Raw genomic sequence first — 14,096 nt, forward strand, 5'->3', positions numbered from 1 at the left:
CCATACCTAAAAATAAACACCTTTTGAAAATATAGTTCATATCTACATATTCCCAAATGGCTCAACCTCGTTTGAAGCTGGTGTTCTGGAAAGGTGATCTTGGCTTATTTTAAGAACAGAGATGCTGAGACATTTGCTGACGCGCTGAAAAGTGGAAAATCATTTTTCCTCATTTTCCTGTTCGTCTAATGTGATTTATTGCCTAAAATGTTTGTTGCTGCCACGCTTATTATTATTTTTTTCTGAATAATATTATCAGGGCACAGCTCAGAGTCTGTGTACATCATTTCATGTGTTAATTGATTCTATATCTTATAGCTGAGTATTCTAGACTGTGGTTGTGAGGGTTAGCGTCTGAGTGTGGTTGCGCGCGTGTGTGTGTGTGTGTAGTGTTGTGTTGTGTAGTGTTATGGTTTGTGTGTGTGTGTAGTGTTGTGTTGTGTAGTGTTATGGTGTGTGTGTGTGTGTGTGTGTGTGTGTGTGTGTGTGGGTAGTGTTGTGCTGTGTAGTGTTATGGTGTGTGTGTGTGTGTGTAGTGTTGTGTTGTGTAGTGTTATGGTGTGTGTGTGTGTGTGTGTGTGTGTGTGTAGTGTTGTGCTGTGTAGTGTTATGGTGTGTGTGTGTGTGTGTGTGTGTGTAGTGTTGTGTTGTGTTGTGTAGTGTTATGGTGTGTGTGTGTTTGTGTATGTGTGTGTGTGTGTGTGTATGTGTGTTTGTGTATGTGTGAGTGAGTGTGTGTGTGTGTGTATCAGCCTCAGTGTCTCTCCTCCCTCCACAGGGTTATCCAGGAGCAGTGGGCATGCTTGGGACTCCGGGGACCATGGGAGAAAGGGTGAAGTAACACTTTGATTGCCCCCTTCATCCTCCAGCTCTCTGCCTCAGCTGTCAGAGAACATTCCAGAACCTTCCCCCTTTAATAGGAAGCATGTTGTATCCTGCTGCAGTACATAGCATTGGGGCGTGGCGTTGGGGTGTAGCGTTGGGGTGTAGCGATGGGGCCTAGCAATGGGGTGTAGCGTTGGGGTGTAGCGATGGGGCCTAGCAATGGGGTGTAGCGTTGGGGTGTAGAAACGGTGCGTAGCATTGGGCGTAGCGTTGGGACGTGGTGATGGGGCGTAGTGTTGGGGTGTAGAAACGGTGCGTAGCATTGGGCGTAGCATTGGGCGTAGCGTTGGGACGTGGTGATGGGGCGTAGTGTTGGGGCGTAGTGTTGGGGCGTAGTGTTGGGGCGTAGTGATGGGGCGTAGCGATGGGCGCTGTGATCGCCGCGTGTGGGTGATGTGTATTGATGTGCTGTGCTTCTCTGCCTCAGGGGGAGCCTGGAGTGAGAGGACTGCTGGGGGCCCCAGGCAAAAACGGGGAGCCAGTAAGTGACCCCCCCACTGCCTCCCGTTGTATCACACAGGAAGCACAGACCCACACATGGGCTGCTCAACACAGACATCAGAGCGCATGTGGGCGGGTTTGATTTATACGGGTCTTTATATGGGTCCAATTGTTTCTGTTTCTGTGGTCTTCTGTGTGTGTGTGTGTGTGTAAGGAGAGAGGGGGTGCTTGAGGATGTACATGTGCTTACATTTTTCAGTTTTGTGTGTGCATCTGTGTGTGCGAGAATATACTTGTGTGATTTTTGCATACTTGTGTACAAGCGCAGTGCAAATAAATTGAGCATCTGTGTGCTTTATGAGGTCACTGTGTGCAGCAGCTGTGTAATGTCTGTGTAGTGACTTTTGAGTTGTGTTCTAGGGTGCACAGGGACCCCCTGGGGAAAGAGGCCCACCTGGACCTCAGGTGAGAAAATCCCGTAGGCCTTCTGCAGTATAAACACAGCTTTGTATTGTTAATTTACTCTGCATGCTTATGGTGTGAGTTTACCAACAGGATTGCTAAAAGAGAAGTGATGGATCAGAGGTGGCTACTCCTCAACCCTTCAGCCAATCAGTGGCTGCTACGTGACATGCTCACACATGTGATGTGGTCATGCTTTATAGCAGAGTTGTTGTTTTTTTTGCCTTGTTGAAGCAATACCTAGATGAGTGTGCAGAACTCTGGAATTAAAAGGGCTCTTTGTTCTCTGTCTGATTTGACATCCAAAATAGTTACATTGTGGTTATCAGACGTATCCAATCAAGTCCTTGAAATTACTGCAAGGTCTGCTCTCTGTCTGCATTCCTGTCTGTAGTTTTTGAGAGAATAATGTGACTAACTGATGAGGTGAAACAGCAGTTTTTACAATATTTTTTATTTCAGTGTTTCTCCTTATTATTTTTCCTGTTGCTGATTTGCTTAGCAGACATCGATTTAGACAGCTGCATATTTACTGAAGCAGTCTGGGTGAAGTACCTTACTTGGGCACAACTGCAGTGTTCCACCTGGCAATCAAACCAGCAACCCCTGCGTTAACCAGCAACCCTCCTCGCTCCCCTATTTCTCCTGTCCTAGCCTGCTTAGTGACCCCCTCCTCTCTGGCTGTTTCTCTCTAGGGCCGGCAGGGGGAGCTGGGACCCAAAGGCATGCAGGGACCGCCTGTGAGTATAAGTGCCCCCCCATCCCCCCCAAAGCGGAGCCCATAACCCCCACACACACACACCGCCACCCACTCCCATGTGGATCATCAGCATCAGACTTTAGGGATTCCTGCTCCGTTAGGCCTCAGGGCAAGCCCTGTGCCTCCTCAGGTTACACTGCCAGAGAGAGCTCCCTCTGATGTGCACTGCTGCTCAGTTTGATCTCATCTGGTGACTAACATAGGGTCAGGTGGTTTTTATCTCAGGTTAAAATCATCCTGTTCCAGGTGGTTAGTATTAATACAACTGATTTCCTTACATAGCACCTATTCCCAAAGCTTCCAGGGCTCCATGGCCTGCAGCTTTCAAAGTTTGACAATATTCCCATAGTTCTTGAAAATTCCAAAATATTTTCATTCTAGAAATTCATGGAAAATTTATAGAAAGTTGTCCAAATCACTGTTGTTTAACTAGTGTTTAACACCACAAAATTTGAAAATGTCTTACTTTTTCTTTTATAACAGCTGCAATAATATGACCACATTTCTTGCTGATATTACTAACAAATTGTCTAGCATGCTAAAACGTTAAACTTACGGGCAAACCTGTTTTGCTGCCTGGAGCAAATGCAAATGTCTGCGCAGATGCAGAGGTTGACTACAGCAGTAATAAAAATAATACATTACATTACATTACATTACTGGCATTTAGCAGACGCTCTTACCCAGAGCGACTTGCATCAGTTACAGATTTTTTACAATGTTATCCATTTATGCAGCTGGATACTTACCAAGGCAACTGTGGGTTAAGTACATTGCCCAAGGGTACAGCAGCATTTTATTACATTCTAATGTAATAAAAATGAATAATAAAACTACACTTATCTAAAACATGACTGTCAAGGTCATTGAGTATCTGAGTGAGAGTCTGCTCTTCCAGGGTTTGCCAGGTCTTCCAGGACCGAACGGTGGGATGGGGAAGCCAGGACCCCCAGGAAGCCAAGGGCCCCTGGGGCCACAGGGCCTGCACGGGCCCCCCGGATTTCCCGTGAGTGGGTACTTTGCTTCCTTCTCTTGCTTCCTGCTGCTTCTTGCTTTGTGATCTCAGACATCCCTGGCACTGTGAGTACAACAGATGCATTTTCAGACGACATTCATTGTAATGAGGCATTTTTATGCAATGTTCCTGACCTTTTATCCGCCCTTACATTTAGAATAAAAAAAGTGCAACCCAGAGCTCTCTCTGGCTCCCCCTTTATCTGTTCCTGATTGGTTTCCATGGTAACCCATCAGCAGCAGAACTTTGGACAGCAGAAATGAGAGGAAGGTCCAGTAACAGGCTCAGAGCCCAGAACCAGGAATAGCACCTTTAAAGGACAGAACAGAGGCCAGCTGAAAGGGCTGAAAGGGCTCTCCTGATTCTGACCCAGGGTCAGGTCTGGCTCTCCTGAGTGCTGCTGAGCAGTGCAGCGGTACTGTTACAGATGGACAGACAGCTCCTGCATATTTCCTTATGTAATCGGTTCACACTGATAATCCCAGGAATGCTGCCGTGGAATTAGTGCATAACTGTTATCTGTGTACCTCCAGCAAAGCTAAGATCCATTCTGGTGTGATATGATCTGTCTAAGAGCAGAACGTTATACTTGCTGATTTTTTAAGCTTTGTAATACAGCCAAATTCCCCACAGCCCTCCACCAGATTGACTGAGTGATTAAAGCAGTCAGGCAAAGCCTTGCTGTGAGTTAGAGCAGGTTTGAGAGTCAGAGTAGGACCAGAATGGATTTGGAGATATGGTGGGGTTAGGATCAGAGTGCGTTTGGGGGTACGGTGCGGTTGGGATCAGAGTGGGTTTGGGGGTAAAACTGCAGCAGCTTCAAATGTTCATGCCAGCGTGGAATACATACAGTGTTTCCTAAAGCCGATACCTCTGATTCTAGTGCGAATGCCTGTGTTCCTGGTGTTCTTGTGGAGCTCACTCTAAGCCTCTCCTAAAAGCATCTTGTATATTTCAGGGTAAACAGGGAGCGGACGGACCCGTGGGGCATGCTGGAGAGAAGGGGGACATGGTGAGAGGGGCTTTGGGGGTTTCACGGGTGCAGGCATCGGGGGCTGCGTTTTAAACCAGCACAGACCCTAGAAGTGTCTGATGAGGAGTTAATGCTTGCGGAAGTGAATGGTGTTATAGACACCTCCAATCTGACAGGCAGAACTGACATGACCATGGGTATCACTAACGCAGAGTGGGTTAAACTCTTATTATGAATTGAGGTTAACAGACTTACTGTCAGCTCTTCATTGGCTCATGACGTGATATCCCCCAGGGTATGCCAGGCCCTGAGGGGGACGAGGGCCCTCCTGGACTGGACGGTGAGCAGGTCAGTGTGGCTTACCTCAGCCTGGAAGGACACATTACATGATCATCACTTGGCAGACACTCTTATCCTGAAGAACTTTCATAGTGCATCTGATAATGAGGCATGAAAAGTTTCACAACAGGATGCCACTAACCACACATGAACAAGCATTAGTGCTAAAAAATAGTGCTGAGATCACAAATATGGTTGACAGGTAAATACAAAGCAACTGTTAGCGCCGGTGATCGGGACACAAACGCGGACCACAGGATGTTCCGGTTCCAGGCGATTTATTGAAAGGGACAGGCAGTTCGTAAATCCAGAGACAGGCAGGGTTCGAAACAGAGAAGCAGTCCGGGGGCAAATCCAAAATCAGGAGTCAGGGAGAACAGGGTCAGGAACCAGGCAGGTGAGTGGCAGCGATCAGATCCAAATGGCAGGCAGAAATCGTGGTCAGGAAAAAGGCAGGATCAGCAATGTAGCAATAACTCACGAAAAACAAAACGCGGGGACGAGACAGGTGAAACACACTGACACGAACTAGCAACAAGACAGAGACACGCAGGGAAGATATAGGACTGGGGTGATGAGGAGATGGGATGCAGGTGAACAGGCAGGCAGGTGCAGGCAACGAGGAAATCAGGTGGGCGGGGACCAGGCGGGGAGCGGGGCGGGGCTGGAACACAAGGAAAACAAAAACACAAGGACAGGGAAAAACAAAGAACACCGTGCCTTAAGGGGGCGGAGCCCTGACAGCAACATGTATGATTTAACGACTCTCTCATTCCAAATATAAAGCTAGCATATGCCACACATATGCATATGCCATACACACTTTCACAAAACTCTGAAATATACTTCCATCTACAGCTGCATGTAAGAGAGATGGGGTAAATAGTATTATATACTATGTAACAATGTGTTTGTGCACAGCATTTAGACAGGTATGAGGGCCATTCATGTAGAGTTTTTGTTGAGTCCATTTCAGAATCACACAACTCAGATAAATAAAAACAGACTTAAAAAAATAGACATACTTTATGGCGTGAGCATCCTCTCAGTTTGGTACTTACCTTCACATCTTTGGCGCTTTCATCTTTCCAGGGTCTTCCAGGTCCGGCCGGCATGGAGGGGCCCCATGGGGAGAAGGGGGAACAGGTGTGTCCCATGAGCAGTATGTCTGTGAAAGGCTGCTGTTCCTCTCATCTAACCTGCTCAGATTGGGGTTTCCAACAGAATTAAAGATCGTTTGAATTTTAGATATGACTTCATTGGGCAGCAGGAGATTTTACTTTGCCTGTTGTACAGAATGAATATTAGAAGCATGCCGCCTTGAACAAAGGCTGGCTCTCACTCTCGAGCTTTATTGATATGAGAAGCAAATGTGTTGTGCATGGCTTTACATCAGAATCCATTAATCTCTGTTTTTTTTTTTTTTTGTTTGTATGTGGATCTATATTTTAAATGTATGCTGTGATCCTTCTGGGAAGGGGGGATGTGAGGCGTAGGTGTTGCCAGTTGCGGGTAGTAGAAGGCAATATTTTTGCTGTCCTTTGCATTCATGTCTCAGTAGAATAACTGATCAAAAAAAATCTCTCTCTTCACCCCCACCCTCTCGAATATATGGCAGGGAGCCCCAGGTCCCTTTGGGAAACCTGGTCCCCAGGGGCCTCCAGGAGAACCAGGCCCAGAGGGTGAAAAAGGGCCCTTGGGAGAACCAGGACCCAGGGGAAAGGAGGTGAGAACAGCAGCCCCTGTCTCCTCTCAGAGTCCTGGGTACACCCGCTATAGCTTTACGGGATTCTGCATGGTTCTACGGGTTGCCATGTTGGTCATCTCCTTCAGCATCATCAATATCCCCCTTCTCTGCTTTGCCACAGGGTGATGTTGGAGATGCAGGGGAAATCGGAGACCCAGGGCCTAAAGGAGAAAAGGTAATGGCTAACTGTAAAGAGGCTTGTGGAGTCAACATACACTGGCATAACACTGCTGGTTTCACACATTCTGAAACCCATTTACACACTCTAGCAGGATGTTACTGGAGCAAAGTATGTTTCTTAAGGTTACTGTGGCCGTGTTCCACCTGGGATTGAGGCTCGAAACTCACTGGGCCCCACTGCTGCAAACACTACTCCGTGCTGATGCTCGTACAGTGTGTGTGACGAACAAAACGAGCGTCCTGATGTGTGGCCGTCTGATCACCCTGCAGACGTGCTCTCATTACAGAGCGTTGGCCTGTAGCGACACCCATGCTGCTATGGAGGCTGGAGGGTTCCATGGTGGTGGTGTTTATTTTTATTTTTTTCCGCAGGGGGATGTTGGCCCTCTGGGATTTCAGAGACCCCAGGGACCTGCAGGGGTGCTTGGGGAAAGGGGGGAAAGAGGGCAGAAGGGGGAGAAGGGGTACCTGGGGCTACTCGTGAGTACATGCATCCTGGATCTTTAACCCTTAGTTCTCTAACAATGACTGTAACTGTAACTTGATGTTTAGCTATGTTTATCTGTATCTACTACTCTGTAAGCAAGCCTCTGAATGCATCTTTATCTGTTGCAATGTCTGCAACTGTACCGTCTTTGTACCTATATCTGTGTGTAACTATATCTGTGTTTCTTTATCTGTATCTATGTCTGCAACTGTGCCTCTGTCTGTAACTTTAACTGTCTAAATGCAACAGTATTGAATACGACATATTGGCTGGTTGAATTTGCCTAAAGACATTTTCATATCTTGTTTGTTTGACTGTATGTTTTTAATAGAAGTGCAGTTTGGTTCATTTGAAGTTATACAGTATGGAACCGTTTCACACTAAGGGGGCGGGGGGTGTCTGTGGGTAACTCTGAACCAAATATAATAAATGCTTTCATATCACAGTGCAGTAGGCATTAAATCCCTGAATGTGGGCTTGGATTAGCGTTTCTGGTGCAGGGTTTTACCGTTGCATTGTGGGAGGATGAATATCTCTGTTTCTATCCAGGGTCAGGCAGGGTTGATGGGGGTACCTGGTCCATCTGGCCTACCAGGACTAGAGGTGGGTGTTCTAATGCTGACCCTATGCTGGAATACAGGAAAACACTATCAGTTAATGTTTTAAAGTGGTTATGAACACAGAGAGAGAGAATAACAAATTAGAAAAACACTTAGGGGAGAAATAGGTTTGTGAATTACCAATAAGCTTTATGGGAGTAGAACTCTTCTTGCCCTCCTGTTTTTGGGGGTGTTTATAAGGTGCGATTCCTTGTTTATCAGTCCGCTCGGGTGTGGATATGGTTTGTGTTGTTCCCCAGGGTCCTCCAGGTCGGCAGGGCCCAGTTGGACCAGACGGACCTCAGGGAGGGAAGGTATTTACTGCAACACAGGGATCTCGGTCATCCTAAGGGCTTCTATTTCCTGCTCTGTAGCCTGAGTACTGCTACTGCATATCTGTGGTCCTGACATGCTGCTTTATCCTTTAGGGGGATGCAGGGCTCAGTGCCGTGATTGGCCAGTCTGGACCTCCAGGGCCTGAGGTATTGGTTCTGTCACATCCAGCACCTGTCAGTTATTCTAATGTTATTGTTGTTGGAAAAAAAACACTTTGTTTGGATGGCTTGCCAATTTGCTGCCATTTTTTTTTTCGCTTTTCTGACAGGGTGTGGCTGGGAAAACGGGACTTAAAGGTGACATGGGGAAACCAGGACCTCCGGTCAGTGTTTCAGCTTTCTGAAATGAAATCACTGCGGAAATCACTGTCACCTGATCAATCTGCAGGGTGTCTACAACCCTTACATTCAGTTCATGGTGTTCCAGAACACTGAGAGGATTCCAGAACAAGTCTCATGTACAGAATGCATATAAACTGCTGCATTCCTTCTTTATAAATGTGTAATAGATGTATTATAGAAGATGAATGTTCATGATAAATATGAAGATTCTCTGCTCCAGGGCCCTGTTGGGAGAGAGGGACCCCAGGGAATTGTTGGCCCCAAGGGCATACGGGGTCCAGAGGGGTTAAAAGGCGAGCCGGGAGAAAAGGGTCAAAAAGGAGAGCAGGTGAGCATCTTTTTTTATCCCCTCACAGGTGCCTGCTACCCTTAAGTGCGATAGAGTTCCCCAAGAATCTATGTTGGGACCGTGTAAGGGAATCCTGTAATGTTGGCTTGTAATGGCATCTTATATACATGCTGTAGTGATGGTTTGTAATGGCAGTTTGTCTGTGAGGCTGATGGTTGTGTCTGTCTTCTCCAGGGACCAGAGGGTTTGCCGGGCATCAGGGGCCCTCCTGCCCTCCCAGGCTTAGAGGTAACTCTGATCATACTTGGCCAATAGCAATCACATTAGCAGGGATTTCAACCTTGAATTTAGGCCTCCTGACCATGGGGTAATATTATAACTGGAATATCTATTCTCAGCCTTGCAGCAAGGAATAGTTTTTAGAAAACATCAGGAGTCTGGTGTTCTAAACTCAGGGTTAAGCACCTGCTTAGAGAGTTGCTTTTGGCCCATGTTCATGCAGAAGTTAGAGTGAAATATCCAATCGGATTCAGTAATTTATGTCCCACATCCCAGTACAGTAACACCATTGTCCTCGTGTTGTGCTACAGTGTCTACAGGGGCTTAAATTTGTTAAACAAACAAGTGTGGTCACCATAATCCAAAAGGGAAACTAATACCTCTACTGTGCCTCTCAGCTGTGCCAGTATAGGTTGCATAATATCATTTTCATCAATCTGCCAGTCAAACCCGGGGAAAGGTGGTCTGATCTGTAAACAGATCATGTTTCCTCCATAACAGGGGTAATTGTTTTCAGAATTATGATGACGACTTGGGCCATGGTTGTGGGTCATAGGTCGTAGGTTGGGTGAGGTCATCGTTTATTGGAGATCATTGGTGGTGGACTGTGATGGGGTGAGACTTAATCCTGCTCTCTGATTGATTGACAGGGACCCCCGGGTGAGGTGGGGGCTCAGGGCGACCCAGGACCCCCAGGACCCAAGGTCAGTGCTAAGTCATTCAGTTGTGCATCCCAATGTCATGCACTATTACTTCATGGGCATGTGTATTGTCGTTTGCAGAAGTATTTATGATGGGGAATTTAATTTATTATCAATTATTCCAGGCATTTGGGCTCTGCGGTGTGTCCAGTTTTGAGTTTAATAGTTTTCTCTTTAAGAAAACTATTAAACATGCTCTTAATTCTTTATGATTTTTCTTTTTGAATTTATTTTATAATGAGTTGGTTACTTATTGCCGATGTAAATGCCTACATTTATATTTCGTTTTCTCTCAGCTGGAAAGAGCTTTGAGCTCCTTGTGCTTCAGATCAGTGTGATAGGTTACTGTAGAGTTTATTGTGTAATTGATGGTGCCTTCTGTCTTTCTGTGGTAGGGGCCTGCCGGTCAGCCAGGGCCTGAGGGCAGGCGGGGTCAGAAAGGTGAGAAGGTAAGAGTCCGTCCCTCTCTCATCTCCCTCTCTCTCTCTGTTTCCTGCTCCCACTCTCCCCAGCACACTCTCGCTCTCTCTCCCACTCGCTCTTCCTCTCAGGCCTCCAGTTCAGCGGTGGGGACGCTGTGCTACAGGGTTCCTCTCACCGTGGCTGTTAATGTTCTCATGGCACTTGTCGAAAGTTGCAGCAAAATTTCCCATCTAGAAGTGGCCACATAATCACCCCCCTGCAGCTGACTAGCTGCTTGCAGTCCCTACTTGCCTGGTGTCCCCATTCCTACAGGTTTCCCCAGGTCACTGCAAAAGAGATCGGAGTCCTCAGCTCACCTCCCTGGGTGAACAAAGATTACATTTATACAGTCCTTTGCTGTTTCCTTTCCTGTGTTTTAGGGGGATGACGGTGAAAATGGACCACCTGGAAAACCGGGCCATGCTGGAAGGAAGGTAAGATTCACCCCCACCACCCCCACTCTGTCTCCAACACCCCCCCACCCCCTATCCCACACACCACCACCCCCACCTTCTATCCCACACACCAACACCACCCTCACCCTCACGCCCTGTTAGGGCTGAGTAAACTGTAAAGATGTGTCTCTTTTGACTAAGACAGCTACCTGTTTCTGATTCTTTTTCTCAGGGAAAACGAGGAAAAGCTGGAATTAGGGGCTCCAGAGGACCCAGAGGAGAAAAGGTCAGATAAATGGCTTGGCTCAAAAGGAGACACCATTTTATATCAGTTAACCGGTCCCTAACCACAATGAAGCAGACACATCTCCGTTATCATGAGTGGAGCTCTTTTTTTAATGTGACGTACTGTCATGTGGAGCATCCAAACTCCTGACCCTGACCGTGCTTTGAACGGTTAAAGACATGGTTCTGTTTTTTTTGTCATTTGCACAGGGACAGAAAGGAGATCGAGGGACACAGGCCCCCCCAGGGGTCACGGGGCCTTATGTAAGTTATGAACGATATGAACCATATAACCTGACCTCTGTGTAGCGTATCCAGGTTCAAGAGGAGCAGACTTGGACTCAGCCCTGCCTCAATTCACTCCAGCACAGTGCAGCCCAGTCCAGTAGCCCTTCATCGGCAAAACACAAAGCACAGCTGTCACGCTCTTATCGACAGCAACTTCCAGCACAAGAGAGCAGATGTGTGTCCAGCCAAGTTAAATGAGTGTCAGACCAGGCTAACAACACTCTCAGACCAGCGAGTGTGAGCATAACACTGTTCAAGGCTTACTACAAGTTAGCTTGTGCTACTCTGAAACTAAACAGCCCAGAAAACTAAGGGAAGCGAAATACATACGCTACCCTATGTCTTAATGCCACTAGGTCACAATATCTACCACACATTCTGATACTACAGTACTCAGAAAAGTACTCTGCAAAGTATTACTATAACTACACTGCAACATAGAACACCAATGTATGTATGCATACATAGAAAATAATACAATGTACTACAGATAATGTTGACCAACAATCTGACATAAAAGGACACAAAGGTCAGTGTGCTGACTGTGTGTCCCTTAGGCTATAACATGTGGCCACATATTGAGCTGCTAGAAGGGCCTCTTTCTTAGCATGTCTGACATATATACATGGTTTATATCAGCTGTCACACATTTCTCTCTGTTTCACTCTTTCTCTCCCTCTCTCTCAGGGCAAACCGGGCGAGCGCGGAGAAGCAGGGGACCCAGGGGGGCGAGGTCTCAAAGTAAGGCCTGGGCCTTGACTCTTATGCTAACTTTTATCATAAATACCATAATTTTAAACTTTTAAATGCTATTTTATCTTTGCATACATTATGATAATTGTTTTTTCTTGTGATATGTGCATATGTATGTTTTACTCTTTCGTTATTCATTTTTTAATTGATGCATAATTTGTTAGTGATAAAATGTCAGTTTAAATGTAATTATGTCCATTGCGTTATTGCCTTTGCCCTAACATAGATTTTACTTGTAAAAGAGATTTTAGTCTCAGTATGACTTCCTAGTAAAGTAAAGATTGTTAAGTAAAGCAACGGCAGCTATAAGTGTAGAGAGAGAGAGAGAGACATAGTGTGATATACATTAGATGTTTGTGCCGGTTTGGGAGGTCAGTATTAATTCCAGAGTCAGTGTTGATTAAACCACACTAGTGGGCCATCACAAACAGTGTGGGTAACCTCTGGATTGGTCTCCCCAGGGGGAGAGTGGAACAGCAGGGCCCTTGGGACCACCTGGGGAAGATGGGCCAAAGGTACTGTCACTTACCAAACCCCCCCAAATACCCCACGCAACAGCCAAGGGGCAGGAGATATGGGGGAGAGAGTTCTTGTGCTCAGGCATATGGTTATTTTTATGATGATTATTATTATAATGACGCTGATGCTGATAATCTAATTATTTATTATTAACATCATTGTCAGGTAGCGGACACTTTTGTTCAGGGCGCCTGACAAATCATACAATAATCATATAATAATATAATATTTACATTTATGCATTCATCCAGAGCAACTTACAAAAATTGCTTTCAATATGGTTAGGCATGCAGTCATGTAAGAACTGCACTAAATGAAATCTAGAAAAACAAATTGAATATAACACTGTTCTTAAATCCACTTAATTTGATCTGAACACTGTAATAAAAGTCTCAAGATTTTGCAGCAGCATTAGCACAATTATGAACACATCGTGACAATAAAAACCTGTGGTGTTTAAATTTTAAGCGTAATATTATGGAGTAATATTTTAAGGTTGTACGCTTTAAGATTAATGTTGTACTGTAATAGTTTAAGGCCTTATACCCTTTGACAGAATTTAATCCCATTGAAGCAGTGTTTCCAACAATAGGACTACATTTCAAGGATGACACTAATGCTTTAGTATCTGTGCGGCTACTTACCTAAGCCTGTTGAATGCACTTTTGCAAGTCGCTCTGGATAAGAGCGTCTGGTAAATGGCTAAATGTCAGTGTAAATGTAATTTCAAAGACATGTAATACAGTTCAGAGCATAAATAAAATACACAGAAAGGGGTAAAGTAAAGAAGGTCAGTACCTGCAGGGACGGGTGACCGCAGTGACCCTACAGTTGGAACACAGGGAGAGAGGTGCAGGAGAGAGAGGGGAGGGCGGAGGTGGAGTGGGCTCTTCTTAAGGCAGACTGTGCTTTTCAGGGGATTCGGGGCCCTGTAGGGGAGAAGGGGAGAGCCGGCGCAAAAGGAGAGCAGGTAACACCCCTCAAACCCCTCAAACTCCACCTTAACACCTCAGTTACATGGCTCTTACAACCACCAATGGCCAATGTATGCGCTTCTGCTCCTCTCTGAAGACCATTACAGATATGTCTGTTTTGCATTGCTATGCAGATTTGCTTTTATGCCTGCAAAAACAGTGATGTAACAGTGATGTTATCTGCAAAATGGATCTGAAATGGATTTGAATGCTATCACATTTGGGACCTGTTTTAAATACAGTGGCTTTTCTGAAATAACTGTGTGTGTGCGTGTGTGTGTGCGTGTGTGTGTTTCCACAGGGAGATATCGGTCCTATGGGGCCGAGAGGGACTCCGGGTCTTCCAGGATTGCCTGTAAGTTTGTCCTTCCTCCATTCCCCTCCCCTGGTGCCATTCCCAAAGCACCAACAGTACTGTAGAGTACAGTAACCAAGCCATCTATCCCTAACCATGTCCAGCTTTTAATGAGGGCTTTACCCAGGCAGAGAGTTCCACATCCCCAGCCTCCAGTCACCCTGCAGCATTAGCGCTAACGTGTTTCACTAGCTGCACACTAAGCTCATTGTGGCGAGAGCTCAGAGTCAG

General features: G+C 46.0%; 1 long non-coding RNA gene across 1 annotated transcript; it reads left to right on the plus strand.

Moving 5' to 3' along the window:
* The first annotated feature begins 10,227 nt into the window (after positions 1-10,227).
* Positions 10,228-10,978, plus strand: LOC118776030. Its single transcript, XR_005004915.1, has 3 exons — positions 10,228-10,283; positions 10,677-10,730; positions 10,924-10,978. It is a non-coding gene; the product is annotated as an uncharacterized LOC118776030 (long non-coding RNA).
* The last annotated feature ends 3,118 nt before the right edge of the window (positions 10,979-14,096 follow it).

This window comes from Megalops cyprinoides, chromosome 4 (genome assembly GCF_013368585.1).
Source record: "Megalops cyprinoides isolate fMegCyp1 chromosome 4, fMegCyp1.pri, whole genome shotgun sequence".
NCBI lineage: Eukaryota > Metazoa > Chordata > Actinopteri > Elopiformes > Megalopidae > Megalops > Megalops cyprinoides.